Source organism: Centruroides sculpturatus, unplaced genomic scaffold (assembly GCF_000671375.1).
Source record: "Centruroides sculpturatus isolate CEXI.00-Female unplaced genomic scaffold, Cexi_2.0 scaffold629, whole genome shotgun sequence".
NCBI lineage: Eukaryota > Metazoa > Arthropoda > Arachnida > Scorpiones > Buthidae > Centruroides > Centruroides sculpturatus.
Window position 1 is genome coordinate 99364 of NW_019384821.1, and position 20803 is coordinate 120166.

The following is a 20803-nucleotide window of genomic DNA, read 5'->3' on the forward strand; positions in this document are numbered from 1 at the left end:
GACTACACAGCAATACCATTCGACTTCCTCTACTGTATCATTTATTATCCAATACATTTAAATATAAAAGAACTAATTCAATAAAATTTGTTCAATGTTTAATATATTCTTCCCAATTCCATATACAAGTAGTTAACTTAAACTTTGATTTTATTTCCTCTCCTCCTCTTCCTCCTCCAAATATTAACGAGAACAAGATATTTTTATTACTCTTTCTATACATATATATATATTTAATATAAAGAAACTTTGTTTCTAATAAATAAATGCATCAACACAAAGTATTTGTGTCAACATCCGAATCTATACGTATTTTATTTTAATATTTTTACATTTTGATGTAGTAAATGTAGCATTTTTTTAAAATCATCTGAAGGAGTAAATGTATAAAACAATGGTAGAAATTTTATATTATGCGGGAAAATTTTATTTCCTGGGTATAACAAAACATGTTGATTTGTGTCATATTTTGATATTGTCACGAAGCAATACACGATATAGTTTAGGGAAGTAAAGATATGGTATCTGAGGAATGTGTCAATAATACTTGCAACATACTTCTTCCTTGCAAGTTACACACCTCTAGCTTGCCATTATGGTATCCTAGCAACGCTTTTCTAAATCCACTCTTTCTCTCCTTCACGGTCCACCACCAAACAATTTCTGTTGCTTAAATGTTGAAAATATTGCTTTCACTCTTTTTATATTTCTTGCAGGATATGAGTTGTCGCATCCACTCGAAAATAACCTGGATGAAAGACCAGATGTAAATATAGCAAAGTGTTTCTGGAGTAAGAAGAAGAAGAAGAAGACGAGGAAAAAATCTTTTAAATATATTAAGATACAACAATATAAAATATATATATATATATATATACAAAATCTTCTTTAACGTAAGAAAAAATTATTTTATAATTATATTATGCTTTTTAAAAAATCCAGTTAAAGTAATTGCAACTTACAATGAAACAAAAAATGTTTGTTAATTGTAGCTTCTAATTTTGAATTAATTTTTTGTTGAAGATCTTTTCTTTGAAATTTCCGAATATTAAAGGTTTTTTAAGAAGAATTAATTTATTTTTTAAGAATTAAGTTTTTCAGTTTTCTACATCTACAGCTACGTTTAATAACAACGAGGTAATACAAGAAATAATTTCTATATTATTAGGCTGCAAGTTTCAAATTGTAGCCCAATAATTTTCATTAATCTCATTAATTCCCTATAAATTCCCACTGTCTGTCTGTCTGTCCTTCCATAATCTTGAGAATGGAATTAGTTAGATTAAAACTGACGTTGTGTGTGGAAAGAGGGGAGGAGGCTCCGGTTAAGTGTATAAAAACTTCCAGTATAGACGTTATTTTAATTCAAAAATTTTCCCCAGAACGAAGTTACATATGATTGTTGTTATGAGGAAAAGTATGATGTACAGGGGCAAGACATTACTGAAATCGAGAGCATATATTTTAAATTAAATAAATTAAAAATATTATTTAAAAAAACTATAAATTAATAAATTAAATAATTAAATGGATTTTATCACGTGGTATTTCAACGAGTGGGAAGATGCTACTTACAAAGTAACGATGCTGTATAGATGATAAAATTTAATAGTTTTACTTAATAAATAAATAAATAAATAAATGTAAATATTGAAAGTAAAAATTTTAATATATTTCTATTTTTTTTTTTTAAAAAAAAGAATTATTCTTTTAATTTTTAAATTTACAAAATAAACTATTAAAGTTGATTAAACTTTCAACTTTACATTCCATTGTTTCAATATAATTTAATCAAATTCTCTTTGCAATTTTAGAAAATTGTGATGTGAGAAGAAAGAAATGTTATTTTCGAGATTTCCAGATAAATAATTTAAGTTAAAAAAAATTTAAAAATTCAATTTTATTTACTTAAAATTTCAATATCGATCAAGAATTCAAAGTTAAAAGTCTATTGTAGCTCTTGAAAATAAACTAAATTATACATTAAAAAAAAATAGAATTTGAAAGGTGATTGTCGTAAAAAACCAATTTTGAGCTTAAAATTGAGAAAAATTTCTTGTAAAAAATTTATAAACGTCTAAAAATATCTAATACAGTAGAGCGTCGTTTATCCGAATTAATTGGGGACTCGGGTTGTTCGGATAACCGATTATGTACGAAAAAATATATTAACCTATCCCGTGTTGAAATTTTTTTCCGTTGCGTGTCGCTTCGCGTTGAATTTTCGTCGATGTTAAGCCTAACGTAAACTTTTTAAAATAATAATCGTGGCTATTGTATCGTTAAAAATGATTTCTTTATGTTTTACAAACGAAATATATACATTGAAAAATGTAAAAACAAATAAAAATTATACTTTAAGCCGACCGGAATTCTTTCGGATAACCGACTTTCGGATAAACGACGCTCTACTGTACTTATATACAGTGAAATTTACTAATCGAACTTTCTTCTTAGAAGGAACTTGTAGTAAGTTAAGATACTATTATATTAATCATTCCAATTGCTTAAATGTCAAATCCAAAGAAAAATTTTTACGAGTAATAAAAGATATTATTAAGTCAGAGATATAATTTTTTTTAATATATTTTTCTTTAATTTTTTTTTTGTCATAACTTGTTAACTTTGCTTCACAGAACAAGAACAACTTTGATGATGGATGGAGGGAGGGTTTTGTTGAATGCTTGGATCGAGTTATATCATGTATGGTCACACAAACCAACCAGTCAGAAAACATCTGTTTCTTTTTCTATATTTGTCTCTCACACTGCGATTATGGCTAAAGTAATCGATATAGATCAATGTAAGTGACATTATGGTAAAGATAGGTAAAATTAGAAAAGAAAAATAAATATATCAGTTTTTATTTTTTTAAAGACGTGGTAATTAATCGTAGTAATTATTATGGAAAGGAGTAAATCGAGTAAATATTTTATTATAGATTTTTCTTTCCTTGATAATATTAGCACAAGTTAAGGTTATGGACAACCTTTAATCAGAAAGAAGAGCAGCTGCTTAATTAAACCAATGCTACTGCATCTAACTTGGTAATTGGAGAACTTGCTGAACAGGTTCTAAGTTTATTAATTTAGTTATAACTAAATAATTGACTGTTTTAATCGCTTTAATAATTACCATTAACTTTGAAGTTCGAAATTTTCATTAAACTTAAAACATTTATGCGAGTTTTATTTTAAAAAGTAAGGATTAAGTGTGTTTAATTGATTTTATATTTTAAATATTTTTTAAAACTGAATTAATTATTTAGTTTTTTTTTAAATTTAAAATATATGCTCTCGATCTTAAATTAGTCGTTTTGTCCCTGTAAATCATACTTTTCCTGTTAACAATTGAATATGCCGGTCATATATCTAACACCATTTTCGGGATTAAAGAAGAACACACAGACATACAGACGGACGACAGTAGAAATTTACAGATCTATAATTTTTTTTAATTGCAGTTCAATAAAATTATATAAAGCTGAAGATTTTTAAAATAAAATTAAAACTGATTTTTATATAATTATTTCTTAAATGTAAATTTAATCTATGATAATTTATAAGTTTTGCAACTGAAAATTACGAGGGAAAAATTAATAAAATTTAATATTTTATATTGTTATTCTTACCCTTTCTTCAATGATGTATATTTTCAAATTTTATATATATATTTTTTTATTTTTACGAAAGGAGAAAAAGTAAAATATTTAAATTACCAAGAGCTAACACTTTGTACAATTGTGCTGATATAATAACAATCCTCATATCTGTCAATTACAGAGAAAAAAAAGGGAGGAAGAAGATAAGTTTCATTAAAGCAATTCATAAGAACGAAAGAGAGTTGTTTAGTGATTCCAAAGCATTAAGCTAATTACTTTGATACCCAAGCTTTAGTTTCCAGTTTTATATCCCGTTGATTGTGACAAAGAAAGACTGTTCTTAACAGAACAAAGAAGACAACTTTCAACAATTCGCACGTGACGAAGTGTGAAGAGTACAACGGCAGATGGTGAAAGTGGTCAAAGAAGGTCACTCCGATAAGTGCTCTGCCATCTGGAGTGTCGAAGTAGTTTGTTCAAATGACAAACGTTAAGTTTACTGCTACTACAGAGACAAAACGGTTATCTTAATAAAGCTCGTAGACGAAATTTGTAGAGCCGTGTATTGTAGTACGATTTATACTTACTCCTGTTAATGGCCAGGCTTCTTCTTAATTAACAAATTTTCTTTTTCGCTGCCGCCGTAACAGCAAAAGTAAGATTAAGTACTTAGTGTTATTTTTTTTAAGGATTTTTCTTAATATTCGAGTCGTTTACATAATGAGTCTCTCCATCATTAAAATGTTACAGTGTTCGAAGGAGGCTGTACTTAAATGTAGTTTAAAATAATACATAACGCTCTCCAAAATCAATTCTTCGTCTTCTTCTTCTTCTTCATCTTCGCCCGTAATCCAGTGGATCCTGAGTTGGGTCGTGGATCAAAGACCGCCATTTCTTTTTATCTGTTCATCACTCTCTGAAAATACTACTATTACATTATCAGTCCTTTTTCTTAGGTCTTCTGCGATTTTGTCCTTCCACCTCTTTTAGGATCTTTTCTTAGGTCTTCTCCTCTCCATCTTATTTTCCGATACCAATTTTGATACTCTATTTCTTCCATTCTCAAGCCATTTTAGCCAAATTTCCATTGTCATCCGTCTGTTTCCTGTCCTTCCTCAATTAAGAGAACTGTATTAGATAGATGAAAGTCGAGACCATATATGGAAAGCTTGGTATAGACCGAAAGTTGCGTGATATCACCCAGAACAAAGCTATATAGATGACTGGCATGGCTATTGTTATCAGGAAAAGAATGATTTACAGGGACAAAACACTATTAAAATCGAGAGCATATATTTTAAAATTAAAAATACGATTAAAAAATTGTAGCCGGCATTGTACATGAATTAGTGCAGCAATCTTTACAAATTTAAAAAAAGTTTAAGCAAGTAAACTGATAATATTCTTGTCGTCTCTACAAGAGCATAAAATTAACCTCTTTGCTCTTAGTATCTTATGCATAACTTAATAATCGATGTTTGATAATAAAGAGTTTAAAACTTATTTAGTAATTTTTCCCAAGTTTGATGAATAACAGGATCACTTAAACCTCTTAATCTTAAGGTAGCATCTAGAAATATATTACTTATGTTTCGTGAAGAGTGGTACTTTGTCTTTTGTCATGGATAAGAGATCATTGAATACTCTCTCAAAGCGAATGAATGAATTTTATTTACTCTTAAATCATATTGCTCAACTATCTTTCCAAAATGATTATTTTGTAGTGCTAGAATAAATTAAAATGAAAAGTAAGAATTTATTACTTTTCTATATTTTTCTAGATTTAAACTAAAGTTTAAGCAATTTAATCTTTCAAAATTTTAACGAAAATTATAACATATTTTCTAAAAAAAAAAGTAAGGAAAAACAACTCTTGAAATTAATTTTAAAGTATAATTTTTTATAGAATTTTTAAATTAAAAAAAATGTCTTATTTTGATTACAATTTTAATTAAATTTTTTAAAAATATTTTTGATTATTAATTTTAAAAAAAAAATTCAGTTTTTTAAAGATTCTTCTTGGAGATTATGTATGTGTGTTCGGTTCGGTATGCAAATTTCATTTAATATAACCATTCCTTCTTACTTAGATTTTTAAATAATTAAAAAAATATCGTCAATATATTTTTTCCATGAATGATTTTTTTTAAAAAAACATGTTATTTGAATAGAAAAACAGAAAAGAAAACAAACTTTCGTAAATTAAATGGATTAAGGGCAGCTTTAGTGTACTGTTAAAGGTAAAAATTAATTAACGACTCAATACTGATGCTTTGATTAAATTCGTCAACTGTGATCGTTACTTCAGTTAACAACCTTTTTTATGATTTAATGTGATTCATGTGTAACATAACAAGGCACTATCCTTCGTATTGATCATCACACCAGTATAAAAACAATATACATATTGTTGTATGCATCACGTTTTTTCTATGTCATAATGCAAAAAGTTTCCCTGTATTGAATGGTGTTGATGATAATCTACTTACATTTACTTCTATTATATGATTGTTTTGCACTAAAAAAAACAAGTTCATATAGTGGTAAATTAAGTACTTAGTAACTACAGCTGTGTTAATTGAAATATAGTAACAATACTATGCTATTTAGTTACATTAAAAGCTATTAATATGATAATAGCATCGTCGCTTTTAGAATTGTTAACTGTTGCATATACAGTACACTTATATATTATAAGCCAAGCATTGTCACCATTAAATTATTGTTAACTTTATTAAGTTAATTTGCTTTGTTTTGAGTATTTTAATACTGTATAAAAGTCAGGATAGTAAATCTAATACATTTACTAAAAAATAATTTTCTAGCAACTTTATTTCATAACAATAGTGTACAATTTGACGTCATTTCTATATTTTTTTGTAACGTTAAGTGTAAAATGACGTGAAATTGACGTAACAGTACGTATTATTCTCATTTTTGCTGTAGATATTGAGCGTTATTATAGCAATAAAATCAATTTTATTGAAATAATATTAAATTTAAATTTATTAAACTGTGTTTTTTTTCGTAATTTAAACAAAATTATGAGGAAAAAATACAGTAAAAAATAATAAAGTGAAATGATAAATTTAATGCCTAAAAGCAACAAGATAGAAAGTATATCACGTTTAAATTTTATCCTAAAATTACAGTTAAAGTTATAATTACTCCCATTAGTCCATCTTAAGATCATGTAATATTAATAAATCGTTATTAATTTCTTTAAAAAAAAATAAAGTGAAGAATATTAAATGAAGGTACTAATTAAGGTAAAAATATTTTTTCCTTACTTTCATTTATTGATTATTTATTTTTTTATGAAGTAAACTAAGAATTATAGTTATTTTCTTTGTTTATAGACTATAAGAACAGCATCTGTTATGTGTATTTTAAATAAAGCCCGTATGGTTTTCAAGGATTACACTCGTTTCATGGTCAGTTTTTTTTCTCCTTTATGTTCTCTCATTCTCTTTTATATTATATATTAATCTTAAATTATTAATTTATTCACGTAACAAGTACGGTTTTTTTTTCTAGTAGAATTAATCCTGTTACATGCAATATTTGTCAGTGCTCGTGACTCACACACTGATGATAACTGACAAAAACTGTAAATTAATCATTATATATATATTTTTTATGTATAAAAGAAAAAAAAAATAAAGTAAAAGATGCTAAAATTAATTTATAAATTGTCTAACGAAATTTTAAGAGAGTTTTTTTTATAATTCATATTTTAAAATAATTCATCAACGAATCGTTTAACTTTCCTGCAAAATTTAAAATTTTTAATATTGTTATAATCAAAACGCTTATTTTTAAGGGTAGGGATGGGTTTTATAAAAAGTTATAAATGATAATAACGAATAAAATCGTCATTAAATCAGACCCTACTCCACACGACCCCTTTTATCTCCCTACCCAGTCGACACACGACCCCTTTTATTTCCCTAACCAGTAGACCTTTAACCACCAAAATTTAACAGTATTGACCTCTGTAATACACAAACCTCCCTGAAAAATTTCAAAAATTTTCGACAAAAAACAAAGAAGTTATTAAGCTTTAAAGGGGGGTAAACAAAATCGTTTCTTCCCACACACACTAACAACCGTACGTACAGAAAAAAAAACACAATTTTTTTTAATTTTTTGGAAGTTTCCCGAGTCGAAAAGTGTAAAAATAACTTGGGATGGGGGGTTTATTTTTTGACCGATCGCCACACTTTTCCTACGTAAAAATATGGCGGGGATTGCCACGCTTTACAACGGCGAGAGAGGAAAAACAATATGTAGTAAACAGAGCTTTTTAGATTACAGCATTCATTTTTAATAGGAAAGAAGTTGTGGCATTTCTTAGAAAAATAAAAAAAAATAATAAAAATAATAGCACTATTCCTTAGGATTGTATGGCATAAATCACTATCCCGTTGGGAAATTGGTCACAGTCGATAAGAGAGACACCAACTGATCCGCCAGCATCGGAACATTTTTTATTCAGATAAGGAATACTCATTAGTTGGGTGCTTGTGGCGATGGTGGTGAAGAAATTACCACGAACTGCTCAATATTCTCATCGTTGCAGGACAATGAGATAAGAGTTCATCTAAGATAGCATAGGTATTAAGAAAATGCTGTATAGTTTTTCTTCTATGAGGATTTACGACAAATCCTTATGCAAGGAGGGATGTCAAAGGTGAATGATCTGTTATCTCCTTCGTGCTTCAGGAAATAAGATGAAGTATTAATTCGTCTTAATAACACGATGATCCGAATAGAGAAAAAAAATTCGTTTAATTAACTTTAAACTACGTTTATATCGATGATAAATTAATTATTAATTTTTTAATTGATGATTATTGTAAAATTAAATTCCTCGATTATTTAAGTATCGATTTAACTGTATTATAACTTGCGGATAATTGTTATTAAATTCGCCGTGTTAAATTCGATTAATAAATGTTGTCTTTCGCGACCGAATGATTGATATTATTAATAAACAAATGGCATTTTCGTGTATAAATTTATGACTATTAAAATCGGAAATATGCATTCGAATAGGGGAAAAATTCCGGTGGGGACTGAACCCACGTCAAGTAATTTAATCGTTTAAGACATCCAGACGTTCTGCCTTATCTTCCTTTTTGTTTCAGCGTGTGTATTTATATAGCGATGTTTTCTCTTCTGTTAATTAACAATATTAGTCACTCAGTACGTTCACGTAATGAGTGACTAATCTTTTCAATTGTGTTATAAGTGTAGTTAAGATTCTCCTTCAACAATACGAACAAGGCGATTTAGGTGTTGAGTATTCAATGCGTTATTAAAAATGATATTTGATCAGATCTCATAAGAATCCAAATACAGTTTCTTTTCTTTTAGGAACTTTATTGTTTTATTTAATAAACGTGGAGGGTGTGATGTTTCTTTGTAAATTTATCTCAAATTTTACTCCAAAAAAAAAAAGATGTTATTCTGAAGTAGTTAAGGTCTACATGTATACGTATATTTAAATTTTTCCGTAATATTTAACTAATAAACGAATTAAATCAGTTTTACATCATTAAACTCGGTGGTAATAGTGATTCGAATCGATCAATCTGAATTAAACTAAACAAGTTTTATCTGAAAAGTCCACAAAATTTCCTACTTCCACAGCAGGATTGATCTCCAGCATGGAATTAATTTGTAAATGTACTTCCTTCATTTACTGTATTTATTCATTAATGAAGTTAAGTTTAGCATTTCAAACTTTTCTTTTCATTCTATTTAATATATGTTAAAGAGTTTCTAGATAATGTTCGCCTCTTATATACATATATATATATATATATATCTAATTCATCAAGTAAAATGAGGATTTTTAAATAATAAATTAATTGGAGAGACAAAGAGGGGGAGGGGATATTTTCAAATAAAACGAAGAATTAAATTCTCTTTATTAAATCCATTATCAATGTAATTAGTAATTATTATTTAAAAAAACTTATTATTATTTTTTAAATCGTGTTTACTGTTGAGTATATGATTGGAAATATGATAATTACCTTTATTATCTTATTAATCACAGGATATTGAAATAAAGTTTTCATATTTTACTTGATAGCTTTATCAAAATATTTAAATTTTTAATCGAATTAAACGTTAATATTATAATAAAATTCATTAGATAAGGCAATAATTACTTGAGATAAGTTCAAAAATTCTCTTCGATAAAAGGGAAATTTTTAAAATAAATTAAAAGTTATATATATATAATTTTTATCAGTTTTATGGAATAAAATAAACAGATTTACTTAACAAACGTGATTAAATTTATTGCTTTCCACTACTTGTTTAATGCTACGATTAACATTATTTATCCAGTATTGTTTGCTTAATATTACTTTCTACGAATAATTGTTAAAGATTAGTTGCACTGTTTTAATTAATTGAAACTTGTATCATAAAACAATAATTACTAAAATCTATTATTATTATTATTAATAAAGTAGCAACTAAAATATTTAATACGGTATCATCTACAACAGTATTTAGAGTCTATCACGAATGTAATTTTTAGTTATTTCCTGCGTGTTATATTTAATACTGTTTATTTAAAATTAGTGTATTTGCTAGTATACAAGACAAACTCCATTTTAAGACATATTTTTCCCGAAAAATTAGCAAAAAGACGTCTTAAAATGGGGTTTATCTTATACGCCGGTAAGTACTGTATATTAATTGATTTATAAAACTTTGTACGTAACAAATACAAGTTTTTATATCTTAAAATTGTTATTTAGTATACATAAAATCGCCTTTACGAATATAATATGAATATTAATTGTAATTTAATAGTCTTTTTTCAATAGTTTCAAGGCAAGGTAAATGTAAACGTGTACTATTAGAACCTCCCTGTCAGGCATACACATAGGCATATCCTACACGACTGGGCTACACCTTGTTAGGACCTCATCCCACTATTCATTACTAATATTTTCTTCTAGATACCTCTGAAGAAAAAGTGTTTATAACGGTCCTGCTCCCTGTAATAAAGTCTGATAGTTATAGATGCTATTAGAGTAGTAAATAAAGTGAAAATTATAAAAAATATATATAATTTTTCAATATCACCTAAACAGCACTTGTATCATACAGAAAAATAATATATTAATAATATAAACGAATCGTTGAAATTAACTAATTTATCTTACTCGAATTTCTATAAGAACATCTTTAAAACAAAAGAATAATAGATAAATTCTAGAAGGGCATTATTTTGTAATCCAAAATAATAATTCTTTCGACGAAAAGCCATTTTTGTTTAATGTCCACTGACTTATAACCTACATTAACTTACGAATTCAAGCCATATCATAAATAGAAAATAGCAAAAGTTAATAAAAATCACCATCTAAACATTAATACTAAATTCTAGTACATTATTTATGAAATAATATATTAAAAAAATAAATGCGCGAAAGGGAAAATAGATAGAAAAGAGAAAGAATCTTTTAAATAAATTGAAGAAAGTAAAGACAATTTATTCTTTGTTTTCTCTCCTTTCTGTTTCTCTAAGTACACACTAATGAAATCAGAATGCGGTAGGTCTTGTGTGGCACCGACTGTGTCATTAGCTCACCCTTAGTATAACGAGTTCTACGGCTTACACAACTAATAGGACGGTTTTCTTTTCTTTGCTTCTCTCTTTCTCTTGCTTTAAACTTTCCCTTTGAAGAAAATCGATACATGGAATAAACACATCTTTATTGTATGGTCGTTCTCCATAAAAATAATTTACAAAATTGATCATCGTTATATGGTAAAGACATCGTTCCTTTCCTTCTCCCTCCTTATTAAAAGAAAAAAACACTCTATAAATATGCTTTGTCTAGGAAACAAGTTTGTAAAGTTCAATGATACTCATTTCTGTATATTTTTCTCTTTAAATTAATAATTGTTTCTTTAGTTTCCTCATTAATTTTCGATAATATTTAACTGAATGAATCTAACTCATTGTCTTTCTTCATCGATAATATTAATGAAGAGCCAATTCAACTATACAAACATTTTTTTCCAGCTGTTTATAAGTTTATCAAGTGCTCGAGTGATGTTTCTTTTTTTAATCAAATTTAATAACGTAACTTCTTAGCTCTTGATGTAAGTATAAAGTAAAATAATACGTTTATAGTTCTGTCTAGAATTTAAAAATTATAAAAATGATATAGAACTCTGTTTAAATTGACGGGGTGGCCCAAAAGTTGGTTAACTATTGTTAAAGATAAATTGCTATTTTATTAAGCCGAATTTAAATTTTTGCAGAGTAACCCCCAAGAGATAATCTAANATCAGTTTTATGGAATAAAATAAACAGATTTACTTAACAAACGTGATTAAATTTATTGCTTTCCACTACTTGTTTAATGCTACGATTAACATTATTTATCCAGTATTGTTTGCTTAATATTACTTTCTACGAATAATTGTTAAAGATTAGTTGCACTGTTTTAATTAATTGAAACTTGTATCATAAAACAATAATTACTAAAATCTATTATTATTATTATTAATAAAGTAGCAACTAAAATATTTAATACGGTATCATCTACAACAGTATTTAGAGTCTATCACGAATGTAATTTTTAGTTATTTCCTGCGTGTTATATTTAATACTGTTTATTTAAAATTAGTGTATTTGCTAGTATACAAGACAAACTCCATTTTAAGACATATTTTTCCCGAAAAATTAGCAAAAAGACGTCTTAAAATGGGGTTTATCTTATACGCCGGTAAGTACTGTATATTAATTGATTTATAAAACTTTGTACGTAACAAATACAAGTTTTTATATCTTAAAATTGTTATTTAGTATACATAAAATCGCCTTTACGAATATAATATGAATATTAATTGTAATTTAATAGTCTTTTTTCAATAGTTTCAAGGCAAGGTAAATGTAAACGTGTACTATTAGAACCTCCCTGTCAGGCATACACATAGGCATATCCTACACGACTGGGCTACACCTTGTTAGGACCTCATCCCACTATTCATTACTAATATTTTCTTCTAGATACCTCTGAAGAAAAAGTGTTTATAACGGTCCTGCTCCCTGTAATAAAGTCTGATAGTTATAGATGCTATTAGAGTAGTAAATAAAGTGAAAATTATAAAAAATATATATAATTTTTCAATATCACCTAAACAGCACTTGTATCATACAGAAAAATAATATATTAATAATATAAACGAATCGTTGAAATTAACTAATTTATCTTACTCGAATTTCTATAAGAACATCTTTAAAACAAAAGAATAATAGATAAATTCTAGAAGGGCATTATTTTGTAATCCAAAATAATAATTCTTTCGACGAAAAGCCATTTTTGTTTAATGTCCACTGACTTATAACCTACATTAACTTACGAATTCAAGCCATATCATAAATAGAAAATAGCAAAAGTTAATAAAAATCACCATCTAAACATTAATACTAAATTCTAGTACATTATTTATGAAATAATATATTAAAAAAATAAATGCGCGAAAGGGAAAATAGATAGAAAAGAGAAAGAATCTTTTAAATAAATTGAAGAAAGTAAAGACAATTTATTCTTTGTTTTCTCTCCTTTCTGTTTCTCTAAGTACACACTAATGAAATCAGAATGCGGTAGGTCTTGTGTGGCACCGACTGTGTCATTAGCTCACCCTTAGTATAACGAGTTCTACGGCTTACACAACTAATAGGACGGTTTTCTTTTCTTTGCTTCTCTCTTTCTCTTGCTTTAAACTTTCCCTTTGAAGAAAATCGATACATGGAATAAACACATCTTTATTGTATGGTCGTTCTCCATAAAAATAATTTACAAAATTGATCATCGTTATATGGTAAAGACATCGTTCCTTTCCTTCTCCCTCCTTATTAAAAGAAAAAAACACTCTATAAATATGCTTTGTCTAGGAAACAAGTTTGTAAAGTTCAATGATACTCATTTCTGTATATTTTTCTCTTTAAATTAATAATTGTTTCTTTAGTTTCCTCATTAATTTTCGATAATATTTAACTGAATGAATCTAACTCATTGTCTTTCTTCATCGATAATATTAATGAAGAGCCAATTCAACTATACAAACATTTTTTTCCAGCTGTTTATAAGTTTATCAAGTGCTCGAGTGATGTTTCTTTTTTTAATCAAATTTAATAACGTAACTTCTTAGCTCTTGATGTAAGTATAAAGTAAAATAATACGTTTATAGTTCTGTCTAGAATTTAAAAATTATAAAAATGATATAGAACTCTGTTTAAATTGACGGGGTGGCCCAAAAGTTGGTTAACTATTGTTAAAGATAAATTGCTATTTTATTAAGCCGAATTTAAATTTTTGCAGAGTAACCCCCAAGAGATAATCTAATATTTGAGTTAGAAGTAAGATATTTATTTAGATGGAACTGTTAGTATCCTTATTGCATTTAGGAAGAGGAAGAAGAGACATTATCTGTACGACAGGCTTCCATCCTATTAAAGATAATTGCAATTTTCTTTAATAGGCTTATACAAAGATAAAAAGATATTTTTCTTCACGTTATTCGTTCATTTAATTAATAGACAGTTTGTTTTAATTAATAGTAAATTATCCACATAAATTAATTTATAGTTTAAATGTTAATTAATCGCAAATGGTTTTATTATATGAAAAATGCATTTACAGTAACAAAATTTATAACATATCTGTACTGTGGACATATTTTTTTAAAATACTATTTATATAAAATTCCATACTAGAATTGATTCGTGTATCTGTTACAGCGTGCATCAATGCTAGAGCATTAAAGAGAATTTCGTTACATAGCATTTGCTACAGAATAATCTTGGAAAACATCTGATGAAATGTATGAGGGTAGAAGGACGTGTAGCAGTCTAAATCGTAAATTGTGCACAGTCACAAAATCCAGACAAGAAAGAATCCGGATTGTAATCACGAGAGAAAGGATACCCTAAGGGAACATGTTACTATCAACGTTTCATCATTGGAAATTGCAGTGTTTGAGTATAAAGTTAAATTCGTTCCTCTTTTTTTTCCATTCCTCCTTTTTACCTAAAAGGGTATCATCCCCTAAGAGCCTAAAAGGGAAAAGACAGAGAAAGAGGATTTTCGCTTTTTTTATATGAAAGGCGCAATATTGAGAATTGAATAAAAATGTCTGATTACAAAGGGCTTAATCTCCATTAGTTTTTTTTAGTATTTGAGGATTTTAAAACAAAAGTAAAATAGTGTAAGAGGGGAGACCAGGGTCTTCTATTGCTTTTACTGAAATTGTACCGTTCGTCAATGTCATCCTTGTTGCTTTTTGTCCTTCTTGGGGTGGAGCTACAGTCACAGGCGACAGATGTAAACATTTATTTTGTCATTAAACAGAATTGGAGCAGAAGTGAAAGAGTCTAGTAGAAGAAGAAGAAGAAGAAGAAGAAGAAACAAAAAGAAGAGGCACGATCAGTTTCTTTTTGAATATCTTTCGATTTTATATGGTTTGTTCTGTTCTGCTTTATTAAATACACTCGAGAAAACAATAGTCAAGTGAATTTATGGTTGTAAACTATTTAAACTTTACCTTTTAATGGTATTAACTTTACTAAAAATAGACTGTCAATAATTACTCGATTGATTTTAACTTATTAAAGATAAATAGGCCCTTGTCATGTAGTAAAACATGTAATATATTTTTAAGAATTATTGAAAAATTCAGAAATGGGTCAAAGTATATAAATAGGCGAGACGATGATTAATTTCAACATAAATTCAATATTTCAATAAGTAAGAATTTTTCCATTATTCAATAAGATTGTAATCAACGTTTTACAGGAAAAAAAATATTATGCATCCGGTTGAATAAAATTTATTTATTAAAACTGAATTTAATATATGTTTAACAATAAATATATTGCAATTCAATACACACACATATATTGCATTGTCTTTCACGTTATTAAAATATAAGTAAACAATTCAATTTAAATATTGTATATATAATGATAAATATAATTAATCAGTTTGTATATAATTTAAATTGAATATTTTTTAAACATTCTTTGATAAATTAATTCTAAATCAAGATTAGAAACAATACTTTCCTCCCAAGTCTTATACCAGTCGACCCCCCCTATAACACTGTTGATTATTCCGTTTTATATGAATTCCACGTTGTACGAGTCACTTAGATTTTACAAATACGTGAGCCGTTCACAGCCCGGCACATGTATTTGTAAAATCTAAGTGACTCGTACAACGTGGAATTCATATAAAACGGAATAATCAACAGTGTTATAGGGAGTTAACTGTATTTTAAAAAATAATAGCAAATAATTATTATTTTCCAAGTGTTTTAAGATCTTTGCAGATTATTACCAGTGGCGCGTCATCCCACAGGCAAAATAAGGGAAATTGCCTGGGGATCCACCGGTTCCCAAATTAATTTTTTAAAAGAAAATATTCCGCAAAAATTTCCCCTCGAAGAAAAATGTCTCGAATCAATACTGTACATGGGGCCCCCTAATTTAACTTTTCCTGGGCCCCACGAAGATATAACACGTTACTGATTATTACTTTAGACCAGGAGGGCGAATCAATGACACGCGCACCCAAAGTGGCACGTCAGGAGAGATCATCTGACACGTAACGTATTACGTGATTTCGGTTGGCACCTGTTTTTTTCAATTATCCTTTTGGTTTATCATTCGATTATCCTGTTCTTCTAACATTTCCTTTACATTTATTTTAAGTAAAGCATATTAATTTTATTTATTAAAATGAAATGATATATTTACAAGAGTTAATTATGATTTATATTTTGACAGTCCTTTCTTCATGTCCAAATCTCAAATTTAATTTAATTGGGTTGAAATTTGAAGAAATTCTAGATCTATAAATTCCTATATAGATTTATAAGTTTTGGGGAAAATTTTTGAATTGAACTCAGGTGACTTCCGGTATAGACCGAAAGTCACCTGAGTTCAATTCAAAAATATTCCCCCAGTACTAAGTTACATAGATGACCGGCATGACTCTGTTGTTATCAGGAAAAGTATGATGTACAGGGGCAAGTGGCTACTAATTTGAGGTGGAGAGCATATATTTTAAATTAAAAATATAATTAAAAGTTGTAGCCCTGTATTGTGACGATGTTAGAATAATTTTTGCTGGTTATTATTATTTTTAATCTGTAAAAACAGCTTCAATAATTGCTGTAAAGTGTTACTTTATATAATAGTTCTTTGATTGAGCAAAAAATCAAACTTATAAATCACGGTTAAAAGGAGGTAATTGATATTTGCAGCAGTCCATCGTTCTTATTTGCAGCTTGATATATAATTAGTTTCAATACTAGAAACCAAACAAGAAGAAAAATAGAAGTAAAAACATCCACGTTGTTTTGTCATTTATTCGATTTGCTAATTGACCATTTGCCTGGAATCGCCGTGGGAAAAACAATAACAAATCCCCTAATGGAAGTGCAAGACCAAGAACTTGCAGACAGAGATCACTTAGAACCTCCGTAATAACATTATATGTTGTCAGTCTTGTTTTGGAACAAAAATAAACACACTTTGTTATCACATTTATCAACTTATGTTATTTATCTTTCTTCATTTTTTCGTTAATGATTAAAACTCTGGAAGGTTTCAAACCAAGATTTCGGCAACATTATATAGCTTCTGGATAGAATCAGTTGCTGGATCATATAACTCTGTGTCTTAGTGGAAAGTATCATAAGTCTGAAAATGATATATAGCCCCTGTCTGGTATCGTAAGACAAAAGAAAGAGAGAAAAAGACACACACGGAGTCAAAAATATAAAGCTTTTTCAAGCCAACACATCTGTCTTCTTTGTTCACAGGTGCGTGACCAAGTCAAGAGCCTTGTCAGTGGAGAGATAGTGGACAACATGAACATGATTTATGCACGTTGACTATAGTAGTGTGTATGATAAGGACTGGACAACTGGTGTTATATCCGGAAGGTATCAAGATAGGAGAGGTGCCAGAGCTAATATATCCATCTTCTTAAGTGAAGAAAGTGCAGACACTGAAAACAAGATGATTGTTAGTAGGGTATAAACTCAATATAAGTAAATATGAAATTTAAATAATATAAGAGAATTTAATTAAGCTATGTGTTTGTAATTTGTTTAAGTATAGAATACAATAAATAACAAGCGTAAGAATTTAGTTTTCTATACTTTAATATGGTTATTGCTAAATTAAATTGTATTATAAAGGAGAAATCAATTAACAATTCAATATTTTATTAGAAAAAATGTTCTAAAATAGATTTAAAATAATATAAAACAGTGGAGCGTTATATCTTCATGAGGCAAATTTGAATTAGGGAGCCCATATAGTGTCGACTTCAGACATTTTTCGGGGAGATATTTTTGATTAAAAGATTGAGGCCACTGTTGATGGGTGCCCCAGGCAATTTCCCCTTTTTTTCCCCATAAGATAATTCTTCACTGATATAAAATAATAATTTAAATACCACGAAACGAATCAACACTTTAATTTTTGAAAGATTTATCGATTAATACTTAGTTTGAATGCACCTTTATGATATTTTATCCGCATCCAATTATATTTAATATTATATTTTAAAAGATAAATTATTCATTTAAAAAAAAATAATAATTTACCACTCTCCCTCTCTTCCTAATCTCCATCTTTATTTCCCTTACACAAAGTACATAAGATAAATAAAGAATTTCTAAAAATATTTTTCTTCGATATTAATAACTATGGATGAGATTCAGCTGTCAACAATTTTTAAAATAGAAAATTTTCAAAACACAATAAAAATGTATAGAAAATAAAAGAAGAAAAGAAAAAAATATATAATAATAATATGGTATTAAGTTGAGGATGATATAGGAGAAAAGCAATATTGGTTAACATGATTTGGTGCTGAAAATAAGTAGATTATACGAAACTGAATCCAATATTAATTTTTTTTTTCACTTTTCAACTATTTTCACTTTTACTTTTATCTCTATACATATAAAGGAATTGGTAATTCGCACGGCGTAGCTGTAGATTGATATGAATTCTAGTGAGAGTTATCATCGCAGCATTTCAACTATATTATTTCCCTTAAGAAGACAATAAGTTTCGGAAAGAAACGAGGAATTTATTAAGACAAATGGCACTAGCTGATGAAAGCAGTTGTTGTGCAGTTGACAAGAGTTTTCTAGAGAAAATTGCCTTGTTGTAATGCCGAAGACGCAACTTTTTCTTTCCTCCTTCTTCCTCTTCTTCTTATTTATTATTATTATTTTTTTCATTTTGAAAATTTTATCTGTCAGATATTAAGCCAGAAGAATACAATTATTTTATAAGGAGAAGTTAGAAAAAGTCGTTAAAATAAATACTTTATATGTATATATAAAATTAATATGTACGAGTAATTATTTATTGTGATATCGTCATAATGCCATGCTGCAATTTTTAATCGTATTTTTAAAATATATGCTCTCCATCTCAAATTAGTAATGACTTGCCCCTGTAAATCATTCTTTTACTTTAACAGTAGAGTCGTGCTGGTCATCTATCTAATTCCGTTCTCGAAATTAAGGAAAGACAGCCGAACGGACGAATGATACTGGGAATTTTTAGGTATACAATTTTTTTAAATTGAAGCCCAATAAGAATATTTTTATTAATTAATATGTAATTGGATCGGTCAAACAATGACCCCTTAAGTTTGTTTTTATATTTTTGGACTCGGGGGATCTTGAAACGTCGAGAAAGTTTGTTTGTTAAGTTATGGAAACTCAACACTTGGGCGATGTACCTAGGGGGATGCCTTCCAGGAGGTCTTTTTCTGTATGTATAGACGTTAGTATGTGTTTAGGGGGACGAATTGTTCATCTAATTTGAAGCTTAATAACTCTTGTGTTTTTTTTTTGTCAACAATTTCGGAAATTTTGCAGAGATGTTTCTATATTAAGGGCATTGATGCTATTAAATTACGGTGGTTAAAGGGCGACGGGGTGAGAGATAGATGATGTCTCGAGTCGGGTCGGAATTAATGACTATTTTACTCGTTATCAGCAATTATAATTTTAAAAAAACACCTCATATCTACCCTCAAAATTAAACTTCTTTCTATAATAATTAATAATATAAAAAGTTTTTAAAAAAATCTCGTAATAGATGGAGCCACACGCAATTTTAACTATTTTGCCAGGAAAGTTACTCAATTAGTCGCTGTATATTTAAAAAAAAAATTATTTTTTGATGTATTTATATAGGAAAATGAAGGTGAAATTACGTTCTAACGAATTTAGATGTAAGGGAGAAGACACGAACGTAAGTTTTGCACGATCCAAATAACTTAAAAAACTAATTAAATTCTATTTGAATATTTTAAAATATTCGTGTATTAACTCTTTAACTTGTGAAATTATGCAAACACCATTCATTTATCTATTTAAAAAATGAATTTTAAATTATTCTGATAGTTTGACAGCTTAAATGAATTTAATGATAAGTTAGGAAGATATATTTTTTTTTCCTCGTAGAGAAAAAAATTTATGTATCAGAGTCAAAATTGCATCCGCTGAATAAAAATAAAATGAGAGAAAATGTAATTAAAATTGGTACTAAACACGATTTTAATGTAGTTTTGGTATCGCTTAGTTTTTAATAATAATAATAATGATAATAATAATAATAATAATATATATTTATATAATAGCTTGAAACATTTTACAGTAGATATACACTGTATACAGGTCCTATCTTTATACAAAACTATACCATATATACAAGTCGACCCCCCTAAACACTGTTGATAATTCCGTTTTATATGAATTCCATGTTGTACGAGTCACTTAGATTTTACAAATACGTGAGCCGTTCACAGCCCAGCACATGTATTTGTAAAATCTAAGTGACTCGTACAACATGGAATTCATATAAAACGGAATTATCAACAGTGTTATAGGGGGGGTCGACTGTACAGTGTATTTGCTACGTAACGTGATAAAATTAAATATACAAGTAATAATTATAATATAGAAAACATACGGTTAACCGTTTTCAAGTAAATTTCAATTTTATTAAATACAGAAATTACAACGTTTGTCATCCATATTCGTAAGTGTGTTTGAAACACGATAACAGACTATAGTTAAGTGACTTTCGGGTCGTTTTGTATGTATTTCTGTATAATT

General features: G+C 27.9%; 1 long non-coding RNA gene across 2 annotated transcripts; it reads left to right on the plus strand.

Moving 5' to 3' along the window:
* The first annotated feature begins 1927 nt into the window (after positions 1-1927).
* Positions 1928-19927, plus strand: LOC111629925. Of its 2 annotated transcripts, XR_002757420.1 has the most exons (4): positions 1928-2007; positions 2637-2803; positions 6961-7035; positions 19880-19927. It is a non-coding gene; the product is annotated as an uncharacterized LOC111629925 (long non-coding RNA). The 2 variants fall into 2 exon arrangements; XR_002757421.1 differs by lacking the exons at positions 6961-7035; positions 19880-19927 and adding an exon at positions 2967-3054.
* Positions 19928-20803: the final 876 nt, after the last annotated feature.